Genomic DNA, 17,687 nt, shown 5'->3' with positions numbered 1-17,687 from the left:
ATCTCTTTTTGACCCTGAGGTTTAATGTGGGTCAAGGATGGAGTACAGCGTGATAAAATGTGACAATGAGAGAAAGATTTGAAGAATTGAAAGAGTCGGACAAACAGGAGAGCCAGGGAGAGTATTTGAGATTGTGAATTAACTGTAATGTCAGATTCTGGGGTCACAGGAAATAATTAAACTGAGCCAGCATCACAGAAGGGGAACAAAATCAGATTACCTGACTGCTGGTACACTGCTGCCTGTGGGATCTTGCTGTGTATCAATTGTCCCAGTGTCATTGTTGCAGGCAGTGACTGTTTTATTCAGGTAATCCATCATTTCAAAGCTTTACAAAGGGACTGGCATGGAAACTCAACGCATCACCTGATATGTTTGTGTTCAGATGTTGCTGAGAGATTGACAGAGAGGAAATCCCAGGATCTTGCTGCAATGTCTCTGCTTTGCCTTTCAACCATTCCTGTCTTTTTTTTTCTCCAAAGGGATTAGTAGGTCCAAAGGGGAAGCGTTTGGGTTCCACAAGACATAGAACAAGGGCTTTCTCCAAAGCGGGGTATCATCCTGAGGCTTATTGGACAGGGTGCACCCTAGGGTTTGAAGCTTGGGGTTAAAGTAATTGGGGCCTTGTGATTTGACACAAACATGTGTCAGGGCTCCCCAGGGAGGAAATTAAAACTGTAAATGGGAAATCTCACACAAGACTTGTTCTGATGTCAGGGTAATAATGTGAGAATGTGAAGTCGACATTGCGAGTGAGAGACAGACTTGCAACAGGGAGAGGGGCAGGAGAGAAGAGAAGAGAGAGGGAGGGAGGGAGAGGTATTTGAGATTCTTAAGTATCTGTCATGGTTGTGCCTGGGGATACAGAAAATATTTACCATTTAACCAACATTGGGTTTATCTTGTTCCTGACACATTGCTGGCAGTGGGATCTTGATGTGTCTCATTGGCCTGCAGCAATGCGACTGTCTCGATAATCTCCTCCTTTTAACCTTGCCTGATGGGTCTGGGATTGAACTTTCCCAAATTTTTCCCCAATTTGATCAGCATTGATAAGGGATGGCTTGTGTGAAGGAGAAACACCAAACCCTCACCTCTTGCTGTGTGATTTCTTTAACGATGTCCTTCCTTTCCAGTTCCAATAACTTTCCCCCTCTTGCTCTATCCATTTCTTTTGAACCCACAATGGGACAAGAAATCCTTCCCTTGGACACAAGTTTCCTCCAGAGCGAGGAGGAGTGGCAGGGTCAGGCATTGGCCAGAGGCCTGTTCAACAGGCTGCACACTGCAGGGCCCATGCAATTTGTGTTTGTTCATTACCTCAAGGTTTGAATTCCTCTGGTGTGCCCCGGTTTTCTTTTAGGAGCCTTCAGGTAACTTTTAAAAACGGGTTTGAAGCCTGTGGTTAAAGTAAGTGGGCCTTTTGGATTTGACACAAACATGTTAATTCTCCTCCCAGTGAGTGTCTGACTGACAGGACTCCCCACGGAGGAAATTAAAACCATAAATGTGAAACTCTCTCCTAAGACTCATTCTCACGTCAGAGTAATGTGTGATGTGTGCAGGCCACGATGAAAATAATTGAAAATCACAAAAATAAAATATTGTTTAGCCATTTTACTTCAATCCGCTGAGTATCTGCGAGGGCATCTCTGTCTTTCTCTCTCTGTCTCCTCTCCTGAACCCTCTCCAGCTTCCTTTCATTGTTTTTTTGTCAAACAAATGGAAACATCCCACACACAGCAACATGACCCGTCATTATTTGAAATGGGGGAGTTTGAAATAGTTTGCAATACAAGGTAATTTGGGACAAGAGGGATAAAGGGACAAAATATGTGTTTGTATCTGCGCTGGGAAAGGAAGGCAGGATCTGGGGGAGGGGGCATCTTGTGGGGGAGAGAACTGGGGTCTCCAATATCTCATCACTGCCCAGGTCCAATCACTTTGTTCCAGAAAGTGCCATCCACCAAATTACATCCTGGGATGGAGGGGGTGATTTTTTTTTTAAAGAAGAGTCCCGAAGAAACTGATAGCCTCTTGCCTGAATGGAAATTGTGATTTCAACACATTTTGGAGCAGGAAGGGGTGACCTGTGGGATCACACTGTGTATCAGTGACCTGCAGCATTGCTGGCACAGAATGCTGGGAAACAGTGCCCCCGTTTATCAAACAGAATATCCTCAAATATCAATGTCACCGTCTTTTTAAAAGATAAAGATTACAATGCACAAGATTAAATCTGGGAGAGAGAGAAAAAAAGATCAGAGATAAGGGGAGGGGAGAGGGAACCAGTGAGAGAGGAACAAAGACAGAAAGATCAGAGATTTAGAAGGGAGAGAGAGTGACACACAAAGAGGTGGGCAAGACAGAGTGAGAGAGAGATATCAGAGGTGGAGGGGAGACACAGAGAGAGAGAGAGAGAGAAGGAAGTATTTTGAATTTCGTAAATGGCAAGATTTGTCGCTTTTTGTCAGCCTGGAGCCAGAATTGAGCCCTTAACCAGCATCAGTGAGACACACAATCTGTCTGCAGCCACACTGCTGCTTGTGGGATCTTGCTGTGTGTCAAATTACCTGTAGTGTGGCCTACATTGCAACAAGATGCCCAGTGTCCAAATGTTGTTTACAGAGCCTTTGTCATTACATTTTCTTTGTCTCTCTGTCTCACTCTGTCCATCTCCTTCTCCACGCACCTTCCTCAGGCTGGGGTCTTCCTCCCTTTCTCTCTGACCATATTCTGGCTCTTTCTTTCTCTCTTACTTTATCTCTTCCCCCTTTCCCTCTCTCCATTGCCATTCTTCAGTTTAGGCCTTCCCCACTCCCACCACTCTCTCCAGACCGTCCCACCACTTTAGACAGTCAATGCCGCAGTGTGACAGGTCAGGGTTACTAAATGGCAGGGGTGACAACATTTCAGACACAGAGGTATAATTCAGAGACAGTGTTGGGGGGAAAGGGAGATGGAGACAGAAAGCAGAAGCTTAGAAAGGGGGGGATGGGAGTGAGATCGGAGGGCAGTGGGAGTGGGGTGGATGTACGGGAGGTGGGGAATAGACAAAAGGGCTGGGGGAGGTGGGGGTGGGGTTTCCAGTCATTGAACATTTAAAATGCAGAGGAAATTGTTCATAACACGTGAGTAAGATGAAGCCTGGGATAGAGAGAATGAGACAGAGACAAGTCGGAGAGATACACAGACATGAGGGGAGGGGGATGACTGTCTCAAAATTTGCAGCCTCTGGTTTCGAACTGTGTTTGTGATGTGTTTCTACTGGAATGCAGTGAGACTATGTTGGGATCTTGCTGTGTGGTTTTTCGTTCATTCCAATTTTAGCCACTTCTGGGTGTTGTGTATGGGGATGGGGAGAGGGGAGGGCGGGGGGAGATCAGGAGTCCTAATCCAATGTGATACTGTGTGAGTCATATCTGTGTTTCAGATGGGGCCATGTGGCAGCAAGCAATAAATGGAAGGTACAGGCGCCACTCGAATGAAGTGTATTGGTGAGCTGAAGGTTACAGGGAGGGGAGGGAAGGGGTGAGCTGGGTACTCCTGTCCATCCATCAAACTGTTTTCTTTCCTGCAATTCATCTTGGAAAATCTCGGAGAAACTCCGCTGGGACTTATTGCCATTTTAATGGAGAGGTGGGTAGGTAGGATGGGGATGCCAGGTTGTGGGAAGGGAGGATTAGGGTCCCACAACCTCCCTCAACAGCCCCATGTCCCAATCCCGCCTCGTGGCTCCTCTCGGCCTGTCCATGAGGTTTTGGGGTGAGTGGAGGGAATTGTTCCCATTGACTGGGACCTTATTTTAATATGTGGGAGGGGTGGGGGTGAGGAATTGGGGGTCAATGCAGGCTCTGGCACAGGGGCGGGGCTCAGCATTACAAAGGGCAGAAACTGCAGGGTCTGACATCCCACCCCCACTCCCTCTACGCCACTGTTCAGGATAAGCTTAACCTTCTCCATCAACGTGTGGCCATTTTCACATTTTGCTGTTTGTGGGATCCTGCACAGCAGGGAGCGTGGGGGTGGGGTTGGGGTGAAGATGGGAGTGTTGGAGGGAAAAGGAATACAGCTGAAAGAGGTAGAGGTGGGCATGTTTTGTGGGGCCAGGTACAGGATCGAGGGAGGTGGTGGTGAGAGGCTAACTCCCGTGTTCAGCCTGACCCAGCTCCAAGTTGAAATGGGGGAGTGTAATATTTGCTGGCGGGTTCAGTGGGGGAGAGGCCTGTTTTCACATTGCAGCCCATGGAGGGGGTGGGCTGGGCTCTGACAAGGTGTTGAGGGAATCCCTCAGCAGTCCCACACACATCTACGGGTGGGATCTTACTGTGCACCACTGCAGCCTGCACGTCACCTTCATGTGCAACGCAAGGCTGTCTGCAGGGTCGTGGCCTGAGTCTGCTGACTGCCTGATAGTGAGTGTAGTGAGTGGGTGTGTCATCCCTCCATCCCCAGACAGCTCCCCCGCCCCACACAGCCCAGACCCACCCCACCTCCCGTCACACCCTCAAACTACAAAATGTGACATTGACATTGCAAATATCCACGAGACACAGTGGGGAGATGGGAACTCATGGCAAACGTGAGGCAGGAGAGGGAATTGCTATTGAAACTTGGAGAAAATGGAGAGAGTGAGCGACATTGCTCGATTCTCGAGCAGCAGAAAGTCAACAGAGATGGATCCATGGATAGGGGCAGAGACAGAGATGGGGAGGGAGAGAGACAGGTGACTGGACACTTTAAAAGGTTCATCATTAATATTTCATGTGGAAACAGCACCAATCCCAGATGGAGTGGGCATGGGGTTTGTGCCTGGTGAATGGGAGTGGGCAGAGGGGAACATTGGTCATTTCTTTGGCTACTGCTCACTGGAGTGTCAGAGAACAAGCTGGTGGGGACAGGTTAAACATTAAATGGGGACGCAGATTGGGACAGAGATACAGGCTCTGAGGAGTGACTCCCCACCACTGTGTTTCTGTCCAGCCTCTACAAAAATAAACCCTGGGGGCAGTCAGAAAGCATCTGCCCCTTGATCCCAGTTGAAATCTCTTCCATTTCTCTGGGTTCAAAACCAGGGGAAATGCTGATAAAATGGGGAAATGTTGGAGGTCAGCCAGTGGCAGGATTGCCTTTGTTTCTGTTTATTTTTACTTCAAAATATCCTGGCTTTGATTTGATCAATTTCTGTCTGTCTGTTTTTCTCTCTCTCTCCCCCCCGCCCACATCCTTACCATCTCTGTCTCTGTTTCTCTGTCTCTGTGCTGGGGCAGGTGGGGAGATATCTGAAACTGAAGCTTGTAGGCAGAGTAAAGCACACAGATTCTGGGAGTGGGGATGGGGGATGTGTGAGGGGGTGTGAATCCCGGCCCTGGAGTAAATATCTCTCCTGCCCTTCCCCTCAAACAGAAACACTGGGACAGTCCTGAGGCAGTTGGAGACATCTTCCTGTTCCTCGTTCTCTGGGTTTAAAATCAGGAGCTGTGCTGGTGTTTGGGTGAGGAGGGCGGGGTGGGGTGAGGTGAGGAGACTGTGAGATTGTGGGTGTTCAGACAACCAGCAGTGGGATCTTGCTGTGCTGGGTGGGGAATGTCTCACATTGTTGAAGCAGCAAGCGGTGTGATTTTGCTGAGCTTTCGGTGTTTTTTAAAAAAATTTAATCCATTTTCATTTCTCTCTGTCTTACTTCCACCCCCACGGTGATTTTATTCAGGAGCTGAAACTCGGGATGATGCAGAGACAGAGAGAATTAAATCATTCTGCAGTGAAGAATCGTCAGACAGGAGCTGGGACCAGAGAGAGAGAGACCGAGAGAATTATAATCAACCATCTCGTGTCCTTGTCGTTCAATTCCACACTCACATGCTCATGGGGGAATGAATTATGGGGCTCAGGCAGTCTCTGGAGTTTGGACCACAAGGGGGTGAGCCCTGGGCTGGGGCTTGGGGGAGACAAAGGGACAAAAATGGGGCTGCTGCACAGTCTGATCCCACAGATTTTACTGCCTTCCTCTGCCTTCATACTCCCAGCTTCTTGTCTCTCTCACAGCTTTCTATAAATCCCCATCTCCCCTCCATCCTTCAAATCTCCCCCTATCTACTGTACACAGGCTGTTAAAAGCAGAACAGAGTGGGGATGAATTCACAGGTTGATGCTAGGGTAACAGAATGGGGATGGGTTCAGAGGGCAATGCTAGGGTAACAGAATGAAGATGGGTTCACAGGCCAAGGCAAGGAAAACAGAGTGGGAATGCATCACGAGATCATTGCTAAAGCAACAGTGTGGGGCGGTGTTCAAAGGCCATAGCTGGTAGAACAGAGGCGGGGTGCGATTAGAACAGAGGATGCATTCACAGGCTGCTGCACAGGGACATACTAAGGAAGGGTTCTCTGGCCTATGCTCGCACAACAGAATGGGGATGGGCTCACCGGCCATTCCTAGGTATAATAGTGTGGGAATGAGTTAACAGGCCATTTTCTATGAGAACAGTTTCAGCATACGTTCACACATCGCTGTTAGGAGAACAGAGTGTGGGATGGGTTTATAGTCTATGGCTAGAGTAACATTGTTAGGATGGGTTCATAGGCCATTGCAAGGAGAACACAGTGGGAGTGGGTTAACAGATCATTGCGAGGGGAACAAGATTAAGATGGGCTCACAGGCCATTGCTAGAGGAACAGAATGGGGATGGGATCATAGACTATTGCTATAAAACTAAATTGGGATTGGGTTCCCAAGTCACTGCTAGGAGAACAGTGTGAAGATGGTTGAACAGTCTGGTGCTAAGGCAAAAGCGTGAGGATTGGTTCACAGGCTGGTGCAAGTGATACAGTATTGATGGTTTCACAGACTGTTTCTAGCAGAGCAGATTGGGAATGGGGTCACAGGCAGTTGTCAGTGCAGCAGAGTGGAGGTGGTTTCACAGGCCGTTGCTAGGGGAAGAGAGTAGGGATTGGCTGACAGGCTGTTACTAAGAGAACAGAGGCAGGATCAGTTCACACGTTGTTGCTACGAGAACATTTTGTGGATGTTCAACAGGTTGTTGCTTGGGGTACATTGGAGATGTGGTCACAGTCTTTTGCAATGAAATTGGGGATGGGTATGAGCCTGTTTCAAGGGGATCAGAGTGGGGATGGATTCATAGGCCTTTCCAAGGGCAACCGTCTAAGGATCTGCTCATAGGCCTTGACTCGGGCAATACAGTGGCAATGGGCTCACAGATTGTTGCTGGGGGAACAGATTGGGAATGTTTCACACGCTGTAGCTGCAAGAAAAGACTGGTCGTGTGTTAATAAGTTGTTGCAAGAAGAAGGGAATGCAGACGTGTTCACAGGTCATTGGTAGAACAGTGGAGATGTGTTGACAGGCCATTGCTAGCTTAACAGAATGGTGATGGGCTTACAGGCTTTTGCTCTTGGAGAAGAGTGCGGATGGTACACAGGGAGAGAAAAAGTGTAGAACCGACACAGAGAGAGATCAACAGACAGACCGAGAGGGAAACAGAGGGATGCACAGATTGATTTGTTGTCACATATACTGAAATACAGTAAAATGTTTTGTTTATGAGTGGTACAGATCAGATCGGAGCCAGGCAGAGTCAGCATGGTTTACAAAAAGGAAGTCACGCTTGAGGAAAACGTTCAATTAAAAAAAACACTAGCCCAATCACTGTAACTCCTGGGAAACTCGGGCTGCAAATCACAGCACTCGGTCCCCACTGAAATCAACTGATTCACAACACCCCGATTTTGCATCTCTTTTTGCTTCTGGCCCTGTCTCACCTTCACCTCCCTCAGCCCAGCCAGATCCAATGTCAATTAGTGCTCAATGCCAATGCAGGCCAATGGCAAATCCAATGTTTACCTGGAAAGCGAGCTGGAGGAACATAAGACACAAGGTGTTACAACGTGATGGGGTTGTCGATGACAGGTTAGAGAGGCACAAGGATCTCATCTTTATGCTCCCATGTACTAGTTAGATGAATATGCTCAGTGCACATTACCCCTTCTACATTCATCAGTCTTGTGCTTGTGTTTAAGTTTTGAAAATGGCTTTGAACGTGAGACAAGTGGAGCTGTAACAATCCCATGGTATTCAGCAGCAAAAAAAAACAATCAGGCTTTTCCAAAATGGGTATCTTCTGAGATCGTGAGCCACATGGAAGAATGAGAACTGTCTCACTGGGGCTCGCCATGTCTACTTTCAAAGTCTGCTCGAAGTGATCAGAAACTTTGCTGAATTTGTAAGTTAATCGAGAGTAGTGCTGGAATACAGGGAAATTGCAAAGTTTAGTCATTTGTTAAACAGAAGTTGCAAGAATATATCCAACTGTTACAGACAAGCCAATTTACTTTGGTTGCTTGGAAACTTGTAGACGCAACGGTGAAGGCAAAATGAAGAGTTACATGGGCAAAGATCAGTCAATTCATGGGAAGTTGCCATCTATTTCTCCAGGAGACATGATGTTAGTTAACTTGCGTTAATGACCTACGTTTTCTTTTCAACGTGTGAAATATGGGGTTGATCAGAGGAATACAGTTCATGTTTGTCCAAGACTTCCAGAAAGTATGTGATTCAATGTTATTGAGCTGACCCGTGAGCTTATGTATTTGGGGAAAATAACTACAATAACAATACATGTACAAAATTGGCTGAGAGAAAGGAAATACAACAGTGGCTTTGGATATTTTTTGGGATAGTTGAATGAATCTATTGAAATTCCCTCGGTGGCAATGTTGAGACCCTTGTGTTTTCCAAATATATATTAATGCTCTAAACATAGGACTACAGGGAACAGGATCAATATTTGTGCATACGTTAGGATTTGGAAACAGAGAAAAATGTGAGCAGAATGGTACAAAGAAGAACAACACAGCAAAGGAACAGGTGCTTTGGGCCACCAAGACTGTGCTGATACATGATGCCTTTCGAAACTAAAAACCTTTTGTTTCTGTGCAATCCATATCACTCTATTCTCTGCCTATTCACCTATCTCTCATATCCACCTTTACCACCCCCTCTACTAGTGTATTCCAAGCACTTACAACCCACTGTCTAAACGCTTGCCTCTTACATCTCCTTTAAACATACACCCTTTTGCCTTAAACTTAGATCCCATAGTAATCGACATTTTCACCTGAGAAAATACTTCACTCTCCATTCAATCAATGCCTCTCGTAATTTTCTGGAAACTTGTGTAAAGTTAGTGGGGTGTGTGGATCAGAGGTGGATGAATTTCAATGTGGAGAAGTGTCAGGTCATACATTTTAATGGGATGAATGTACATCAGCAATATAAAATAAAGGGTACATCTCTAAAGGGGTTGCAAGGATAGAATGACCTGGGTATATATGTGCATAAGTAATTGAACACAGAAGGACAGATTAGAAGAGAACTTAATAGAATCTACAATATTATATTATTTAATTATTTATTAATTACATGGTTGATTAATTTACTTATTTTTTCTCAACGGCAATGACCTGGGTTTTGTTTCTAGGTTTCATTCAGGCACATTAGGATTGCAGCACGAGCAAGTGGCCAATTTCTGGTTGGGTGGATGGAGAAGACTGATTCATTCATATGAAAACCTAGGATAGAAACTTATGGCCCTGAGGAGACGCTATCCTCAAATTGAGTGACTGCTGGCCACGCTGAGGGATATTGTACAGCAGGGAGAATAGTCAGTCATCCTGAGCTGTGAAGAGGGGATGTTGTGAACATCTGTACTGGACTGATGGATGGATTTTTGAAACTCATTTTATCAGAGCTCAGAGTGGCTGGTACACACAGCAAAACCCAAATCAATTGAAATGATTATCTCTTCTGAATGGCTCGCTCTGGCTGATGGAGATTGATTTTACAAACTAACTCATAGAATTTCCACGGAGTAACCTCAGTTACATCACCCGATTCCAAGGGATTTCCTTAATTTTGAAACTATTCTCTGACATGGAACTTTTGAAATCTTTCCAGCTGCAGGTTCCAGCAGATTGTAATATTGTAATCAATAAGACTGTTTCAGGGCTAAATATTTTTTAATGAGTCATTAATAATTTAAGGATTTTATTGTTGTCCTGTGTTATTTGGGAGAGGTTCAATGTCTCTGCATCTGGAGTGACACCTTTGCTGTGGGATCTGAATCCATGTTCATCTATTGCTCTCTTTCACTGATGTTTGATGACTAGCATCGGAATGGTGGGCAGACGGCACACTCTGTGCTGTAAATCTGGATAACTCTGTCCATCTGTATGGTTTTATGACCCTTGCTTTCCTTGATCACCTCTCTGCCATTGTCGAACTTCCACTGCCTCCAATCCTGCATGTATTTTAGATTCTGTTTCAGGCTATACATTTACTGTGTCTTCTCCCACTGCCCATCCCCTCACTATGTGCGACTGGCTTACCAACATGATGTTCCCACATTATCTTTCACAGGAATTGTTTCTTAAGTGCAACAGTTCACCTGTTTTCCACTTCGGAGACAATATTAACAATCACATTCTGCAGCATTCCTCACCTCCACCTAAAGGTTGGGAGATTTTGGCAAACAGCGTTTTCTTTTGTCTCTTCACAATAGATAACGCATTAGCCACAGCCAACCAGTTTGTGCTTACAGTGCTCAAATATTAATAGTGCCCAATTAATATTAATAACACCTCCTTCAACTCAACCAGACAGGGGCCAGCCCTTCTTTAGTTGAGGTCTCCAGTGATGCTTTGAAAAATCAGAGTCAATCTGTCTGCGTGAAATTTAAACAAAGTTTGGTCATCATCTAACTGGTGCATTTTCCTTTGCAATGCCTTGACCAATCAGAGTCTATTATTCGCCCAGGTCAGTACAGTATAAAACGTTTGCTCCCTTTCCATTGGTGCTTATTGTGAATGAACCGAAATGTGCAAGACAAAAAACTTTGATGAAACTTGCCTTTTTTGCATACAGTTGGACATTATTGAACTGTTGTACATTGTTGTGGCTCGGCCTCTCTCACAATGCCACCACACAAGGCCTTATAGATGATTATGGAGGAACAATGTGTATTGTGGTTGATTAATTATTTCAATAAATAAAGAGAGGACAGAACTGTGAGCATCGGCCCCTTATAAAATGAGCTTTGTAAAGGGTAACATTGAGGAGCTAGGAAAGGGCAGGAGAGTTAAACAAATACTTTTCAACAATATTCACATTAGGGCATTCTTGCAACTTTAAAATACACAAAAGTAGACAAGCAGCAAAAAGGGGAGGAAATAACCATAACAGGAGAAAACATACTGTGGTCAATGAAGTATTTCAAAAGATAAAAAGAGAAGAGAGCTGTGAACATCGGCCCCTTAGAGAATGAGATTTGTCAGTGATAATGAGGAGCCAGGAAAGAGCAGGGGAGTTAAACAAATAATTTTAATCAATCTTCACAGTAGGGAACACTTATAACATTACAAAAAAATTAAGTAGTTCAGCAGCACAAAAGGGGAGGAAAGAACCATAATATTGATCAGAAGAGAAAAAGTATTTGGGAAAATAATAACCATTGACAAAGAAAATAGAGGTCGGCCGTTTGGTCATTCAAACCTGCTCCAACATTTAACACGATCATGGCTGATCATCCATCTGTTCCTGCTTTCTCTCCATACTCTGATCCCTTTCACCCCAAGGATTATATCCAAATCCTTCTTAAATACATTCAATGTTTTGGCTTCAGGTGCTTTCTGTGGCAGATAATTCCAGAGGTGAGGAAATTTCTTCTTATCTCAGTCCTAAATAGCTTGTCGATGACAGGTTAAAGAGACACTAGGATCCCATCTTTATGCTCCCATGTATGCCCATATCCTAAAAGTCATGGTTCTGGACACCCTGTTTATTGAGAACAGCCTTCCTCGGTTTATCCTGTGTAGCCCTGTCAGAATTCTTTTGTTTCTATGAAAGACCACTCTTCTGAACTCGAGTGAATATAGTCCTAACTGATCCAGTCTTTCTTCACATGTCAGTCCTGTCATCCCAGGAATCATTCTGGTCAACCTTCATTGTACTCCCTTCACAGCCAAAGCATTCTTCCACAAGAATAATGAGACCAAAATTGCACACAAGAATCCAGCTATGGGCTCACTGAGACCTGTGGAATCACAGAAGGACGTTCCTGCTCCTGTATCTGAATCCTCTCGTTAAGAAGGCCAAAAGAAACTAACTTGTGCTTGGGACATTTGAAAACAAAGTGTAAGTTTTGTGTTAAATACAAAGCTAATTTATTTGCCTTTTACTCAGAAAATAAAAACCCATATTTTCAGGAAAGTCAATTTAACATCAGTAGAAACAGACAACAATGAAATGTGTTCATTACCGAACATAATTAATAGCAAAATGCAACCACTGTGGTTATTTGTGAATTCACTCATGTTTTTTAGGGGGGGCGGGGGGGTTGTCGGGTGTTTGAGTGAATCCCTTCCCACATTCAATGCAGGCGAACGACCTCCCTCCAGTCTGAATATCACTGGCATACAATGAGGTGAAATGATCACCTGAACCCAGTTTGAAAGTGAAAGCACTGGAACGGTCTCTCACCTGTGTCAACACATTGATGGATCATCAATTGTTGAGGACTTTTAAAGCATTTTCTGCAATCTGAACATTCAAAGTTATTTCAATAATGTGAGCAAGTTCATGGAGGCTAATTGTTCAGAATCTTTATACCATTTCCCACATTCTCTGGTCAGAATGAACTTGCTCGTGTTTCAGCAGGTACAATGATCTGACGAATCTCTTCCTGCACATGAAGCAAGTGAATGGTATCTCCCCTGTGTGGATGCATTGGTGTCCAGCGAGGTTACATATTCATCTGTACCCAGTCCCATCATGAGAGTATCTTATTGGGCTCTCAACAGTGTGAACATGTTGATGGGACATCAGTTCTCCAGAACATTTACAGCATTTCCTGCAGTCTGAACATTGAAAAAGGTCTCTCATTAGAATGAACTTTCTGGTGTTTCACCAGGTCAGATGAGTGAATGAAACACTTCCTACATATGGAATAGATGAATGGTCTCTCCCCAGTGTGAATGTGCTGGTGTATTGGGAGTTTAGATGATCGCTTGAACCGAGTCGCACAGTGAGAGCACCTGAATGGTTTCTCACTAATGTGAGATATTAGTTCTCTCGAACTTTTCTCGCAATTCCTAGAGTGTGGATATTTTAAAGGTCTCTCCCCAGTGTGAACGTGCCGGTGAGTCAGCAGATGGGATGAGTGAGTGAATCCTTTCGCACACTCAGAGGAGATGAACTGCCTCTCTCTTATATGAACTTGCTGGTGTGTCAGCAGACTGGATGATCAAATGAATCCCTTTCCACAGTCAGGGCTGGTGAACGGTCTCTCTCCAGTGTGACCACACTGATGACTTTCCAGGGAAGATGGATATTTGAATTCCTTCTCACAGTCCTCACATTTCCATGGTTTCTCAGTGCGAACACTGGTTTTGGCTTCCATGATCAAAGCCTGATGATATTCAAGACATGATGAATTCAACATTTCGTTAGAATCTGCAGCGAGATTTGAGTTCACTGACTGCAAATGCTCCAACTTCCTGTAAAATGAATGACAGACAGTAAGAACGAAATGTGGCCCAGAGAGAAAAAGGCAGAACTTTAAAACTGGACTGAATACATCTGATCATTTGTGCGATAGACAGTGGACAATGCGACCATGAAAGCTCTTGGGTTGTTACAACAATAGGACTGGTTCAGCATTAAGCGTCAGTGAAAGGAACTGGCTGCCAAATCTGGGGCTGCATAAAGGTGTTCTTTGTGGCAAAACTGAGAAATACGGAGAGCATTAATGGAGATGGGCTTCATATGGGCAGCACGGTGGATCGGTCGTTAGCACTGCAGCCTCACAGCACCAGGGACCTGGGTTCGATTCCAGCCTTGGGCGACTGTCTGTGGAGTTTGCACATTCTCCCTCTGTCTGTGTGGGTTTCCTCCCACAGTCCAAAGATGTGCAGGCTCGGTGGATTGGCCATGCTAAACTGCCCATAGTGTTCAGGGGGGTGTGGGTTATTGGGCGATGGGTCTGGGTCTGGGTGGGATGCTTCAAGGGGCGGTGTGGACTTGTTGGACCGAAGGACCTGTTTCCACACTGTAGGTAATATAATTCATCTGCCAGTAATTCTAACAACCTCCCAAACTCACCAGACAGAAACACAAGATCAGGTGGTGCATGGGAAAACCATCACTTCCAGGACTCTTAGCAGCAGATTCAGACTGGAAAAGATTATTTACTTGCTCAATGTGTCAGAATGCATTTTATTAAAAATTAAACCTGCTGAAAAAATAGGGATTCTGACAGTCAGAGTTTATTTTAGCCTCTAGTTCAGTTAGAATGTAATACTTTGCCAATGATTTTCTGTATCATTAACCTACTCTGCAAATAACATCTTTCTTCAGGCTATTTTCAAGTTTTTGCAAGAAGAAAATAAATGATGAATCATTTGTACCTTGCACATTTTAATTACTGTCCTCACTGCTTATGACGGGGACTGTACCACATAGTGATTAGAAAATACAGATTGGGTTATTATTCTGCAGAAAAAAAATCCATTCCGTTTGCAAGCTGCGCCATGACTTTCATTTTAGCTTCCCAACCCAGACAAAATCCTCTGTTAAGAACAAAGAACAACATAGCACAGGAACCAGCCCTTCAGCACTCCAAGCCTATGCCTGCACATTCTAACCCTCCATGCTAAAAATGCCTTGATTCACAGGATCCGCATTCCTCTCTTCCCTTCCTGTTCATGTATTCAGCCAGGTGCTTCTTGACTGCTGCTGCTGCGTCCGCTTCCATTGCCTCCTGTGGCAACACATTTCAGGAACTCAGCAACCTTTGTGTGAAAAGCTTGCCTTGCTTATCTCTTTCACACATTCCCCCTGCAGCTTGAACTTGTGTCCTCTAGTAATTTATCCCTCTGCCCTGGGGGGAAAAAGTCTCATACATTCCGCTCTATCCATGCCATTCACGATCTTATAAACTTCTCTCAGGCCACCCTCTCAACCTGCTGCGTCCCAGTGTAAACAAACCAAGTCTTTCCAACCTTTCTTCAATGCTAAACTCCCCCATAACCATGCAACATCCTGGGAAACCTATTCTATACCCTCTCCAAAGCATCCACATCCACATGTGGTGTCCAGAACTGAATGCAATATTCTAAGTGTGGCCTAACTAGAGTTCTACAAAGCAGCAGCATAACTTGCCTGTCCATATCGCCATTGCACCTTCCAATGAAGGCAGTCATCCCAAAGGCCTTTTATACTAAATTATCTACCTGCACCATCACTTTCAGTAGCCTGTGGACCTGCACACCCAGATCCTTCTGCATATCAATGTTCCTAAGAGTTCTGCCATTTACTCTATAATTTAAACCTGTACCTGACTTTCCAAATTACATCCCCTCACATCTGTCCAGATTAAACTACATGTCATCTTTCTGCCCATAACTCCAATTTATCTATACTCTGCTGTATCATCTGACAATCCTTCTCACTATCTGCAACTCTACCAACCTTTGTATTGTCCACAAACTTATTGATTAGACCAGCCACGTGTTCTTCCAAGTTATTTATATAGACCAGAAACAGCAGAGGTCCCAGCACTGATTCCTGTGGAACACCACTAATCAAAACCCTCCATTCTGAAAAGTATCTTTCCACTGCTACACCCTGTCTTCGATGTAGCTATCTCTCCAGCTCATGTGACATCATCCTTTGTACCAGTTTGCCCTGATAGACTACTGCGCCATTCTAATGAAGCTCGCACGACTTGAACGCACAGCAGCTTTCTTTCAATTTGGCACTTTCCAATCTTCCAGATTGAATGTGGAATTCTGCAGTCCCTGAACCATCAAACAGTTATAAGGATCTGGAAAACTTGACCTGGAAATATGCTGGTACTGATGTCATGTTCAGACTGTTACTGCTCGTCGTCAATTCCCCACTCAGTGGAAATAGTTTCTCTGTAACTCCGCTAACAGTCACTAATCATATTCCCAAGACTTTGATCAAAAATATTTCTTATTAATCAATTTCCAGGGATACCTCTCTCAGAATGAAGTGATGTGTTTTAGCAGAAGGGATAGGTAGAGGCAATAACACAACACTAAAGAGTGTGCGGATTCTGAGGGATTCACATGCACAGATATTTGAAAGTAATAAATAGATTAATTCGTCAAAGCAAATTTGATGTTAATTGATTTCAAAAAAATACTGAATCAGCATTTGAGAGAAAAATGCAAAGGTGCAGGGATAAAACAAGGGAATCGGACTGACTGGATTGCTCCAGACATTTGGCATGGGCTAAATGGTTTGCACTTTTTGATTTTTTTTAATATGGGCCTTCTTGTATTCTAAACCTACAGATTCAGTTATCAATCAGGTGAATCTGTGCTACATCCACTCCGTAGTTGTTAGACCGTTCCTGACAGCAAGTCCGAGAACTAAAAACAGCTAATCAACTGTAATCTAACCACAGATAGTGTATCTCATTTTCTGATATCTCAAATCTTTTCCCACAGGCACACACACACATACATACATACATACATACATACATACATACCTGAACGTTACCACATTCAGATGCTGATAACATTCAGATCCTCATCAATCGAGTTACTCTTTCACTCTTTCTGAGGTTCAAGTCTGCCAAATTCCTCTGCTGACATTGATCTGTAAGAGTGTAAAATCCATCACGATCAATCCAGGACAGAGATTCAGAACAGAAAAAGAAAAGCATTTCTCTTGGTTTGAAGTTGCTGTTCGTAAATCCTGCTCGCCTTCCCCTCGCCCCGTTCCCAACAAGTGAAGGACATGCGCACTCTCCGGTTCCAGTTGACCCCGGATAAAGATGGCGGACTCACACGGCTCAGAAAACATTCGCGGCGCCCAGCCCTGCCTCGGCTAACAAAGGAATTCAGCAATTCCAGTCTATTCGTGACAAAACCGGGATCGGTATTTTTCAATTCAGTGACGGTGGCTACTGTCAGATTTTAAAAAGCCTCTCCGCCCACTTCGTGGAATACTCACTCACTCGATTTCTAATTTTCACCTTTCAAATCCTTATCGCGCCTGCTCCTCATCCGTTTCCTCTGGCTCTCCTTTGCCTCCGGTACTGCGCATGTTTGAAACGCGTCAGATTGCGCGCGCACAAGTGGGCGTATACATTCAGAGATAATGGGGACTGCAGATGCTGGCGAACCTGAGATAACTCGTGTGGGTCTGAAACATCAGCTCTTGTGCTCCTCAGATGCTTCTTGGCCTGCTGTGTTCACCCAGCTTCACACTTTGTTACCTGGGCAAATGCATTCCCGCCCAGAATGCTGGGAAAAACACGCTGCCATTGAGCAGCAATATTGATATAACGAAGATATGAAGGAATATGCCAGGACGAAAGATGCAGGAATCCATTGATACAAGTGCATGGTCCCTGTCTGTCCTGGTTCTAATAAACAACAGAACAAAGAGATATGAACACACACTCAACGGATAAAGTGAACAAAATATACACCTTTCCTGTGTAGAATATTTGAATTTCGCCGCAAGTAGAATGCAATTATTGGTGATAAAATCATTTCAAATTTCAAAGCTGAACGATGTCAGGTAGGAAAACTAAATAAATCCGTTCTCACACTGAAGTGTGAAGAGTCTTCCTGTGC

At 44.5% G+C, this 17,687-nt stretch overlaps 1 long non-coding RNA gene across 1 annotated transcript; it reads right to left on the bottom strand.

Moving 5' to 3' along the window:
- Positions 1-12,212: 12,212 nt before the first annotated feature.
- LOC132210171 (uncharacterized) lies at positions 12,213-17,156 on the bottom strand. Its single transcript, XR_009446410.1, has 3 exons — positions 17,063-17,156; positions 16,592-16,701; positions 12,213-13,568 (listed from the first exon to the last, which is right to left on the bottom strand). It is a non-coding gene; the product is annotated as an uncharacterized LOC132210171 (long non-coding RNA).
- Positions 17,157-17,687: the final 531 nt, after the last annotated feature.

This window comes from Stegostoma tigrinum, chromosome 11 (assembly GCF_030684315.1).
Source record: "Stegostoma tigrinum isolate sSteTig4 chromosome 11, sSteTig4.hap1, whole genome shotgun sequence".
NCBI classification, from domain to species: Eukaryota; Metazoa; Chordata; class Chondrichthyes; order Orectolobiformes; family Stegostomatidae; genus Stegostoma; species Stegostoma tigrinum.
The sequence above is the reverse complement of the archived record's forward strand: the minus strand, read 5'-3'. Positions and strand labels throughout refer to the sequence as shown.